The sequence below is a fragment of the Dendrobates tinctorius genome, unplaced genomic scaffold (assembly GCF_039654945.1).
Source record: "Dendrobates tinctorius isolate UK_male_01 unplaced genomic scaffold, ASM3965494v1 ptg000064l, whole genome shotgun sequence".
In the NCBI taxonomy this organism is placed as follows: Eukaryota; Metazoa; Chordata; class Amphibia; order Anura; family Dendrobatidae; genus Dendrobates; species Dendrobates tinctorius.
In genome coordinates, this window is record NW_027361732.1 from 16278334 (window position 1) to 16290977 (window position 12644).

Sequence of the window (12644 nt, forward strand, 5' to 3'; positions counted from 1 at the left end):
ATGGTACTGTACAATGCAGCAGATTCTGCTGCAGATCCGCAGGGCCAAATCCGCTGCGGATCCGCAGCAGAATCCACAGCGTGTGCACGTACCCTTACTGTTGAAAGCAAATCAGAAAAAGCGAGGCTGGAGTTGCAAGATTGAAATATGACAAATTATTAAAGGTACCGTCCTTTTATCCTGGCCTTTTTTATTAGATTCTTTACGTTTTTTTTCCGAATAATCAAAATTCAAAAGCAATGTCTGATTTTCAGTAATTGACATTCAGTAAGCTTAAATTGAAAATTACTCTTTTGTCAGTTTCAAGCTATTTCAGTGACCATTGTCTGTTCTCCCTTACTTTAACAGAATGGTATCACAATTTTGTCAACATACACGCACATATTGAACACTAAACACTAAATAAAGTTATGTGTAATACTAAAAAATGACACAGGGAATAAGTACTGAACATGCTTGCTTCGCACAAAAGTCTTTGTTGGTAATGACCGCTGCCAGATGCATCCTGTATGGAGAAACTAGTCACATGCATTGCTCAGGTGTGATTTTGACCCATTCGTCCACATATGCACTCTTCAAATCCTGAAGCTTCTGTGGGCTTCTATTATGAACTGTGAGCTTTTTTTACTCACATAAATTTTCTATTGGATTCAGGTCAAGTGATCGGCTGGGATATTGTAGCAGCTTTAATTTCTTATATTTCTTTCTCTGAAACCAATTGAGAGTTTCCTTGGCTGTGTTTTGGGGATCATTGTCTTGCTGAAATGACCATCACTTCATCATTCCGGTAGATGGCAGCAGCTTTTTATCAAGAATGTCTCTGTACATTCATCTCCTCTTAAATTATATAAGGTTTCAGTGCCATATGCTGAAAAACAGCCCCATACCATGATGTTCCCATCTCCAAACTTCACTGTTGGTATGGTGTTTTTGCAGTGACATGCAGTGCTTTTGGGCCTTTAAACATAGTGTGTATTATGGCATTGAAAGAGTTTAATTTTGGTCTCATCTGACCAGACTTTATTCTCCCAGTATTTCACAGGATTGTCTAAATGTTTCTGTGCAAACTTTGAACAGGTTTGAATATGCTTTTTGGTCTTTAATGGAGTCTTATGTTGAGCATGTATACAGGCCATGGAGGGTTAAGTGCATTATTTATAGTTTTCTGTGAAAAAATTGTACCTGGTGGTCCTTGGTTCTTGAACAACTCTTTTGATTATTTTCACTCCTCTGAAAGCTTGCAGGGAGCAATTAGTCATGGCTGGTGTATGGTGAAATGATGATCATTCCACTTCCAAATTATGTCCCCACAGTGCTCACTGGAACCTTCAGTAGTTTAGAAATTCTTCTGTAACCAATGCCGTAAGTATGTTTTGTAACAATAAGGTTGCTAAGGTCTTGATACAGCTCACTGATTTTACCCATCATGAGATGTTTCACCTTTATATTGGCCATCAGTTGAACCAGTTGATGTTCTATTTTTACTGAGTGGCAGGATTGCTTTCTAATTGCTGATACATTTCAGCTGGGGTCATGACTTTCCATAGCTTTTTGCACTTTCTTCATGTGTTCAATACATTTTCATTGTGTCATTTATTATGTCCTAAGCATTTTAAGTAGAGAAAGCAGTTTTTAAAATTCATGATGCTAGGTGGTCACCCTGAGACTATTGATTATAATAGGACTAGCTGACATGGTGCAAATCAATGAAGTATGGCTTGATTTGTATTAAAGTGTCTAATAATTTGAGTGTTTTCCTAAATAATAACAGCACTGAATCCTAATTTTGTAAGCAAAATAATCCTGTTTGCAGTGTCCATATAAGCTGAGCTTGACTATATATATATATATATATATATATATATATATATATATATATATATATATATATATATATACCGGGTGAGTCATAAAGGACGGACGTTTTTAAACTAATCATAAAATCGTTAAATATAAAGGACGGATGTATTTGAAGTGGCTATAACTCACCACCAGGTGGAGGTAGAGATGTGCGGGAGGCGGGGTTATGTTTGTGAGGTGAAAGCATTGTTTTTATTTTAGTTTCAGTTTAAGCTATGGTGCCGTGGACGATAGAACATCGCGTTTTTGCGTACGACAGTTTTGTCAAGAATAATGAGTGTATCACAGCCGTTCAGCGTGAGTTTCGGCGTCATTTCAATATTCACAGAAATCAAGCTGTTCCCGCTCGTAACACTATCCTACGTTGGGTTGAAGCACTCCGTACACGAGGTACACTAATGAACAAACGACCACCGGGGGCTCCACGAACGGCACGTACCCCTGAAAATGTGGAACGCGTCAGGCAAGCCATGCTGCGTAGTCCGAGTCGATCTGCTCGGAAACATTCTTTAGAACTTGCCCTCAGTAATCGTACAGTAAGGCGTATTTTGCATTTAGACCTGCATTTCCACCCCTATAAATTGGCCATTGTGCAACAGTTGGAGCGCGGGGATTACGCAGCGCGACTGAAGTTCGCACATGAGATGGAAGCAATTATTGAGCAAAACGACAACCTTATTTTATTCATGAGTGATGAAGCTCATTTCCATGTCAATGGCATGGTTAATCAGCAGAACTGCCGTTATTGGGCCTATGAAAATCCGAAAGAATTACATGAACGACCGCTGCACAGCCCTAAGGTAACGGTGTGGTGCGCTATGGGCAAATATGGCGTGATCGGTCCGTACTTTTTCGAAGGCGATAATGGCAATACTGTTACCGTGAACTCACAACGTTATATCGCCATGATAAATAACTTCTTTGTTCCTGAGTTACGACGGCAACATATCCCCATCTCTAGTGTGTGGTTTCAACAAGATGGGGCAACGGCCCACACAGCCGGAGCAACAATGAACGTTCTTCGCCCTCTCTTCCCTGGTCGCATCATTTCCAGGTTTGGCGATATTAATTGGCCTCCTAGGTCCCCAGACCTGTCCATGTGCGATTATTACTTATGGGGTCACCTCAAATCACGTGTATACAAGCTTAAGCCTCGATCATTACAAGAACTGAAGGAAGCTATTCGAGTGGAAGTTGCCCAAATCGACAGAGTTGTGTTGGAACGTGTTGATGCCAACTTCCAAGAACGCCTTTGGAAATGCATCACTGATAATGGCCACCACATGGCAGATGTTGTTTTCCACACTTGAATTTGTCAAATGCTATTAGTATACGTAACCAAATCTGTGAATACATTTATATTTAATAAATATTTAACGATTTTATGATTAGTTTTAAAACGTCCGTCCTTTATGACTCACCCGGTATATATATATATATATATATATATATATATATCTATCTCTTTTTCAGTTTACAGTAAATGCTGCTAATCAGTTAATTTCAATAAGGAGACATATATTACTTATATTTTTTATGATTTATTCTTTAGTCTTTCAATTTGCCCATAAAATGATTGGCTGTGCGCAACGATTGGCAGAGCTGTTTGCAAAAAAAAAACCTTAAAATCACTGCCTGTGGGGAAATCTAGGAGAGTTGACAGCTCTGATGATATATTTTTTTAAAGTGTCTTTTTATGTTAGACTTTGGTACATTATTGTAAAGATTCTCATTGTTTTTCTTGCTGTATTTTAATTCTAACTCAAGTTCCAACCAACAGCCATAAAGAAATACTAATAGACTGATTAATATTGTTCTCACATTGAACAGATTCTGCTGGAATGATTTATTATACGTCTATAGAAAATTCAAAACGGTTACTAGAAAATAAGGATTAATTCATTAGCGTTAATTCTTCACTGTCGCAAGAATCACTTTTTGAACTCAATACGTATTTGTTTGTTTGCAGATGACTGTGAATTCAGTAGTTAACAGTAATGTTCTCCATGTTGAAATTCATTGCAGGTTTACTTGTTATGTACAAATTAATTGCAGTAAATTGGCTCTTATGACATGGTGATATAGAACTGGTTTATTTGTTGCACTTTACAAAATGTTAATTTCTAAAGATATTCTGTACATTCTAAGACTTCCTTTATATTTCATCTTTTGTGTGTTGACTGAAAGTAAAAGTATTTCTGCTATAAAATTATTAGTGTGTGTATGTGAGATATATATATATATATATATATATATATATATATATATATATATATATATATATATATATATATATATATATATATATACAGGGCTGTGGAGTCGGTAAGCCAAACCTGCGACTCCGACTCCTCAATTTCCCTGACTCCGACTCCACGACTCCGACTCCCACACATATTGCTTATATTTAAGTGAAAAATTTATTGTAGTACAATGTGAACCTCAGACATTTAATCATTTTTGTGATCCAATAATCAAGATATTTATATAGAACAGAATATATATTGGTGTACTACCCGGTTTTCATTCTTTTTGGTACAGATACGATATGGATAGACAGATATGGATAAATGGATAGATAGAGCAGATTTCTAATCTGCTTTTGCTATTGAAAACATTATCTATGAGATCAAAAACATTTCAGGTGATGCAGTTTTTTAAAAAGATGATCAGCTTTTGCAGCTGAAAAACGTATCCTCAAAAAACACAGGAAAAACGCTGTGTGTGAATGTAGCCTTAGATCAGGAATTTAACAGCCATTTATAGGACATTTCATAACTTTCCCAAACTCCTATGAAAAAATATTCAGCACATCCTGCATTGAATTACTGTACCCAATTTATTATATATTTTAGGAGTCGGAGTCGGTCCATTTTATACCGACTCCGACTCCACCAAAATGAGCACCGACTCCACGACTCCGACTCCACAGCCCTGTATATATATATATATATATATATATATATATATATATATATATATATATATGTGTATATACAGTGTGTGTGTGTGTATATATATGTGTGTGTATATATATATATACAGTACAGACCAAAAGTTTGGACACACCTTCTCATTCAAAGAGTTTTCTATATTTTCATGACTATGAAAATTGTAGATTCACTCTAAAGGCATCAAAACTATGAATTAACACATGTGGAATTATATAATTAACAAAAAAGTGTGAAACAATGGAAAATATGTCTTATATTCTAGGTTCTTCAAAGTATCCACCTTTTGCTTTGATTACTGCTTTGCACACTCTTGGCATTCTCTTGATGAGCTTCAAGAGGTAGTCACCGGAAATGGTTTTCACTTCACAGGTGTGCTCTGTCAGGTGTAATAAGTGGGATTTCTTGCCTTATAAATGGGGTTGGGACCATCAGTTGTGTTGTGCAGAAGTCTGGTGGATACACAGCTGATAGTCCTACTGAATAGACTGTTAGAATTTGTATTATGGCAAGAAAAAAAGCAGCTAAGAAAAGAAAAACAAGTGGCCATAATTACTTTAAGAAATGAAGGTCAGTCAGTCCAGAAAATTGGGAAAACTTTGAAAGTGTCCCCAAGTGCAGTGGCAAAAACCATCAAGCGCTACAAAGAAACTGGCTCACATGAGGACCGCCCCAGGAAAGGAAGACCAAGAGTCACCTCTGCTGCGGAGGATAAGTTCATCCGAGTCACCAGCCTCAGAAATCGCAGGTTAACAGCAGCTTAGATTACAGACCAGGTCAGTGCCACACAGAGTTCTAGCAGCAGACACATCTCTACAACAACTGTAAAGAGGAGACTTTGTGCAGCAGGCCTTCATGGTAAAATAGCTGCTAGGAAACCACTGCTAAGAACAGGCAACAAGCAGAAGAGACTTGTTTGGGCTAAAGAACACAAGGAAATGGACATTAGACCAGTGGAAATCTGTGCTTTGGTCTGATGAGTCCAAATTTGAGATCTTTGGTTCCAACCACCGTATCTTTGTGCGACGCAGAAAAGGTGAATGGATGGACTCTACATGCCTGGTTCCCACCGTGAAGCATGGAGGAGGAGGTGTGATGGTGTGGGGGTGCTTTGCTGGTGACACTGTTGGGGATTTATTCAAAATTGAAGGTTTACTGAACCAGCATGGCTACCACAGCATCTTGCTGCCGAATGCTATTCCATCCGGTTTGCGTTTATTTGGACCATCATTTATTTTTCAACAAGACAATGACCCCAAACACACCTCCAGGCTGTGTAAGGGCTATTTGACCAAGAAGGAGAGTGATGGGGTGCTACGCCAGATGACCTGGCCTCCACAGTCATAAGACCTGAACCCAATCGAGATAGTTTGGGGTGAGCTGGACCGCAGAGTGAAGGCAAAAGGGCTAACAAGTGCTAAGCATCTCTGGGAACTCCTTCAAGACTGTTGGAAGACCATTTCCGGTGACTACCTATTGACGCTCATCAAGAGAATGCCAAGAGTGTGCAAAGCAGTAATCAAAGGAAAAGGTGGCTACTTTGAAGAACCTAGAATATAAGACATATTTTCCGTTGTTTCACACTTTTTTGTTAATTATATAATTCCACGTGTGTTAATTCATAGTTTTGATGCCTTCAGAGTGAATCTACAATTTTCATAGCCGTGAAAATAAAGAAAAACTCTTTGATTGAGAAGGTGTGTCCAAACTTTTGGTCTGTACTGTATATATACACACACACATACTCACACTATATATATATATATATATATATATATATATATATATATATACATACATCACACACACGGAAAAAGTCAGCTACCAAGTTCTCCCACTTAAAAAGATGAGAGAGGCCTGTAATTGACATCATAGGTAGACCACAACTATGAGAGTCAACATGAGAAAACAAATCCAGAAAATCACCTTATCTGATTTGGCAACATTTCTTTTCCAAATTATGGTGGAAAAAAATAAGTATTTGGTCATTAACAAAAGTTCATCTCAATATTTTGTTATATATCCTTTGTTGGCAATGAGAGAGATCAAAGTTTTCTGTAAGTCTTCACAAGGTTGACACACACTGTTGGTGGTATGTTGGCCCATTCCTCCATGCAGATCTCCTCTAGAGCAGTGATGTTTTTGGCCTATCACTGGGCAGCATGGATTTTCAAATCCCTCCAAAGGTTTTCTATGGGGCTGAGATCTGGACACTGGCTAGGCTACTCCAGGACCTTCATATACTCCTTACGAAGCCACTCCGTCGTTGCCCTACATTCACACCATGGGCGAAGCCAGGATCAAACCTGGGGGGGCAGAACCTCATACTGTTCCGCAGAACCTCATACTGCACACCTCAGCTGCTGCAGGACCTCATACTGCACACCCCTACATTTGAAAATAAAGCCTGCACCTTAAGAAGATGTGGTGATGAATGCAGTCTATTTATTCCAACTATCAATTGATGTTGATGTGTTACTGAAGACGAGCAATGCCTGTCCTGGGCGTCCTTTTGGGCAGCTATGAGGTGTACATGACTGGTGCTTAAAAAAAAGGAGGGTTAGTCTGTGTGCTACCCGGCTTTCGTTCTTTTTGGTACAGATAAGATATGGATAGACAGATATAGATGGATGGATAGAGCAGATTTGTAATCTGCTTTTGCTATTGAAAACATTATCTATGAGCTCAAAAACCTTTCAGGTGATGCGGTTTTTTAAAAAGCTGATCTGCTTTTGCAGCTGAAAAACGTATCCTCAAAAAACGCAGGAAAAATGCTGTGTGTGACTGTAGCCTTAGATCAGGAATAGAACATCCATTTATAGGCCATTTCATAACTTTCCCAAATTCCTATGAAAAAATATTCAGCACATTCTGCATTGAACTACTGTACCCAATTTATTATATATTTTAGGAGTCTGAGTCGGTCCATTTTATTCCGACTCCACCAAAATGAGTACCGACTCCACAGCCCTGATATATGGGTGTATGTACTGTATATACAGTATATATGTGTATATATAAAAAATTGAATGTATGTATGTATCACCAACCAATCACGAAGCATCTTTCATTTCACCAGAGCTGAGCTGTGATTGGTTGTTATGAGCACCAGTTTTCCCACTCCACACAACACTTCAGCAGACACTCACCGGGTGGGTGAAATCTAGCGTCCCCGGGAACATAAGCTCCCGGCCATTGTCTGCCCCCCAGAAAGGAGCTGAGAGCACATGACAGAAATGAATCCCCCTCCCTGCCCATATACCCATCACGCAGCCTCCATCCCATAGGCACATCTTCCCTATTTAAGGGATCACCGGTATGGAAGTTAGGGCAAATCCCTCAGCGCGCTGATTCTGACCCCAGGCTTCTATTAAAGGGATCATTGGTATGGAAGTCAGGGCAAATCCATCCAGTGCTTTGGTTTTGACCCCAGGCCTCTCTTAAAGGGATCCCCGGTATGGAAGTTAGGACCGTTCCACTCAGCGCTGTGGTTCTGACCCCAGGCTCTCTTAAAGGGATCATTGGTATGGAAGTTAGGGCAATTCCACTCAGCACCCTGATTCTCTCTGCAGGCCCCTCTTAAAGTGATCCCCGGTATGGAAATGAGGGCAAATCCACTCAGCGCTCTGGTTCTGACGCCAGGCCTCTCTTAAAGGGATCCCCGGTATGGAAGTTATTACTGTTCCACTCAGCGCTCTGGTTCTGACCCCAGGCTGACGGAATGATGTGGGATACTAGGGGTAGTAGTCCGGTGGGTCTGGCTGACGGGATGATGTGAGATATTAGGGGTAGTAGTCCGGTGGATGTGACCGAATGATGTGGGATATTAGGGGTAGTAGTCCGGTGTCTCTGACGGGATGATGTGGGATATTAGTGGTAGTAGTCCGGCCGCTGTGACGGGATATTAGTTGTAGCTGTCTGGTGGCTCTGGTTGATGATATGGGATATTATGGGCAGTAATCCGGTGACTTTGACGGGATGATGGATAGTAGGGGTAGTAGTCCGGTGGCTCTGGCTGATGGGGCGATGTGGGATATTAGGGGTAGTAGTCTGGTAGCTCTGGCTGATGGGATGATGTAGGATGACATAGTGACTGTTTCTATGCGGAGTGGGCGGGGCTCCACACTCAGCTTTTTGTATATAAATATATTCATTATAATTTGTTATAACTAACCGTCGTTGGTTACTATGCCCGGACAACGCCGAGTTCTTCAGCTAGTAATATATATTATGTAGTATAATATTTGTATGAGAGAGGAGGGCAGAAGGTATTTACAAGGAAAACCCTGAAGTAAGGGTACTTGCACTCTCCTGAAAAAGCTCTGAATAAATGTAAAAAACAATGAAAATATGCACAGCAATGTAAAAACAACGTGCTGTGCATACGTTTAGTCGTTTGCGCTTCTTTCTCCATTGCCTCATTGGGGGACACAGGACTGTGGGTGTATGCTATTGCCGCCAGCAGGCTGTCACTAAGTGAATGGAAAAAAAAAAGTTTACACCCTCGCCTCGATTGCAGGCGAAACCAGTTCATGCTTAGTTGTCCGTAGGAGGCACACGCCTGTTTTTTTTTCTCCCACACTTTTTTTTTCCCCCTTCTTTGAAGATGAGACAGGGGCGACGAACCCTACTGAAATGGTCCGATCTCCCCAAACCAACAACGGGCGAGCACGTTGAGTGTCGCCTCCACGTATCCTCTCCCGCAACGTGGGACATGATGCCGGACTCAGCCCTGACCACCCTAAGGTATTAAAACCCTAGGCTGTACAGAGGCACAGGTATAGTCCGTGCGGCCCCCACTGCACCACCAATGCAAAAACTGCGGTGGTGGAAGGAGGCGGACGGTCCCTCTCCTCATCCCTTGGAGGGAAGATGGAATTAGCTTGCCTGCACCGTCCTTTGATTTTTTTTTTTATGCAGCCCCCTCCCCCCTAACCTGAGGCTATCAGCTGGAGCATCCAGGGGTGAGGCGTGAAAAGAGGTGGGCTGGGAGGGCTCCTGTAGGTCCCCGGGCAGTCGGCATAGCTGGTGGCCCCATTTTTTCAGGCTACATTCCTGGGCTTCCTCACGAGTATGGGCGCTAGCATGCGCTCCCACAGCTTGTGGCGGTTGGCAGCGCCATTCCTGCCCAGGCCCCTGCTTCTGGCGGTCCCGCCCCTGGGGCCTCAGGCGGGTGTTGAAAATTTAGTTCCCGGCTTCTGTCAGCACTAGTCCGCGGGTGGAAGTCCCGCCCCCGCAATGCGTCTACTTCCGGTGGACCCGCCCCTGGGGCCTCAGGCGGGTGTTGAAAATTTAGTTCCCGGCTTCAGCCGGCGCTAGACCGCAGGCGGAGGCTCCACCCCTATGACGTCTCCGACGGTCGACTCCTTCCGGCGGGCCCGCCCACACGCCGAGGCGCACTTTTTTGAAAAGAGCAGCTGTTCGGCAGTCTGGACGCCTAAGGGGATACAGGACTGGGGTAAGTGCTACCCCCGAAGGAGGAAGGCCACCCCCTTTTTTTTCCAGAGGCTAAGCGTTTTTGCTCCCCCACCCTGCAGACATATCACCTAGCAGGGCCACCATGTCCAGAAAGGCTAAGACGCACATGTTTCTGTACGCTGCATGCACCTCCTGTCGGTCCGCCTTCCCACATACACAAAGCAAGCAAATTTGTGAAGCCTGCGATTCCGAACATGCCCAGGAGCCCTCCCCTGCAACCGAGCCCAGTATACCTTGTACACCGGAATGGGCTCTGTCTCTGTCGCAGTCCATGGCATAGCTTACAAGAGCAATCGAGTCCCTTCGAGCCCCAGATAGGGGCAGGGATAGCGGCTCGCCTGTCTTAGAGGGGTCCTCCACCTCACAGGAGCCTCCGGCCTGCAGTGGCCGCTCACACTAGGTATACGCAGGGGAAACAAACCCACACAGCATATCCCGGTCCGTCCGGTGCCTCAGCATTTATGAGCTCAGCCTCTCGCTCGCCCTCGCCAGTAGTCGATAACTAGCAAAGCTCAGATTACGACTCGGACGAGCCCCTTGACTTAGTTACTCCGGGTTACCAGGAAACAGTGGACAGTGGACGGCCTTATCGAGGCCGTCAACCAGACCCTGGGGATTGACAATGAATCCACCCTGGCCTCAGGTCACAAGGTGTCATTTAAGAGGGTCAAGCGGTCTCATAGAGTATTTGCCACTCACCCAGAGTTTGAGGACCGAGTGCAACAACACAAGAAACGACCAGACAAGCGTTTCTCAGGCCAGAAAGCGCTCTAGGCAAGATACCTGTTTGCCCCTGATCTCCATAAAAAGTGGAGACTCCCCGACACTAGATCCACCCGTGTCACGCTTGGCCTCAGACCCTTTTGTCCATACCTAATGGTTCCTCTATCAAGGATCCCACTGACCGTCTCATAGAGAGCCTGGCTCGCTCAGTATTTGAGGCATCCGGTTCAGCGCTATCTCCCTCCGCAGCAACTTGGGTAGCCAAGGCCATGGTTTCTTGGTCAGAATCATTAAACAGAGCCTTGCAGGGTATGGACCTGCCTGCGGAGGTAGCAGAGATTGCTAATCAGATTGCATGGCCGCAGACTACTTGCTTAATGCATCTTTGGATGCGGCTAGCTGCGCAGCACTGGCTGCCGCAAATACAATTTCTATTAGGAGGGTTCTGTGGTTGAGGACTTGGCGCGCAGATTCAACCTCCAAAAAGTCATTAACTTTTTTACCTTATCAGAGCGGCCGCCTATTCCGTGAGAAGTTAGACCAGCTTATCTCTGACTCCACAGGGGGCAAGAGCAGTTTTTCTCCCTCAGAAAAGGGTTAAACAGCCTTTTCGTCACCAGCTTCAGTCACGGTTTCAGTCTTTTCGCATCCCCAAGTGGGCTGCAGCGACCAGCCCCGCTGTTTCAGGTTGCCCCAACCAGGACAAGGATCGTCAAATCTCATATAGAGCCAACCCATTGGGGAGAATGCGATCCCACCAGCCCAGATTGAAGAGACAGATCTTCAGCCAAATGACTAGAGGCAAGTCCCGGGCGACACCAGCAGAGTAAGCGGTCGCCTACTCTGGTTTCGCCATTTCTTGCTCTCCGTCATACACGACACATGGGTAAGATAGCTGGTGTCCTCGGGGTAAAAGTTAGTTTGCCAAGCACCCCCAAGATGATTTTTTCTTTCTCGGCCTCCCAAAATGGAAACCCCTGGCACAGGCTTTGTTCAAGGCCATCGAATTGCTCCGGCACAACGGTGTTGTTATTCCCATACCAGAAAACGAAAGACTTCAGGGTTTCTATTCCAACCTGTTCATGGTCCCCAAAAAGGACGGGACTGTCAGGCCCATTCTGGACCTAAAGCTTCTGAACAGATTTGTCAGGAACAGACATTTCCGGATGGAGTCTCTCCACTCGGTCATATCTGCCATAGGACGGGGAGAATATTTGGCCTCTATCGACATTTAAGACGCGTTCCTGCACATCCCCATTTTCCCTGCACATCAGAAGTTTTTACGCTTTGCTATCAACGGCCTACATTTTCAGTTAGCAGCCCTGCCCTTCGGGCTAGCTACCGCCCCCAGAGTGTTCACAAAGGTCATGGCGGTCGTTATGGCCATCCTGCACTTCCGGGGCATAGTCGTCTTGCCTTACTTAGACAACCTCTTGGTCAAAGGCCCTTCATATCGAGCATGCGAGGAGAGCGTCAACATCACGTTAGATACTCTTTCCCGCTTAGGGTGGTTGGTCAACCTGAAGAAATCATCCCCTGTTCCAGCTCAGAGGATTTCCTTTTTAGGGATGATCTTTGACACCTCCCGAGGGTTGGTAATTCTCCCTCGGGACAAGGCCAGAGCTCTCCGTC

General features: G+C 43.7%; 1 protein-coding gene across 6 annotated transcripts in view; it reads left to right on the plus strand.

Annotated features, from left to right (window-relative positions):
• The window catches only part of SUGT1 (SGT1 homolog, MIS12 kinetochore complex assembly cochaperone), a 188808-nt gene that overhangs the window by 131032 nt on the left and 45132 nt on the right, over positions 1–12644 (plus strand). The gene's annotated exons all lie outside the window — the stretch shown is intronic.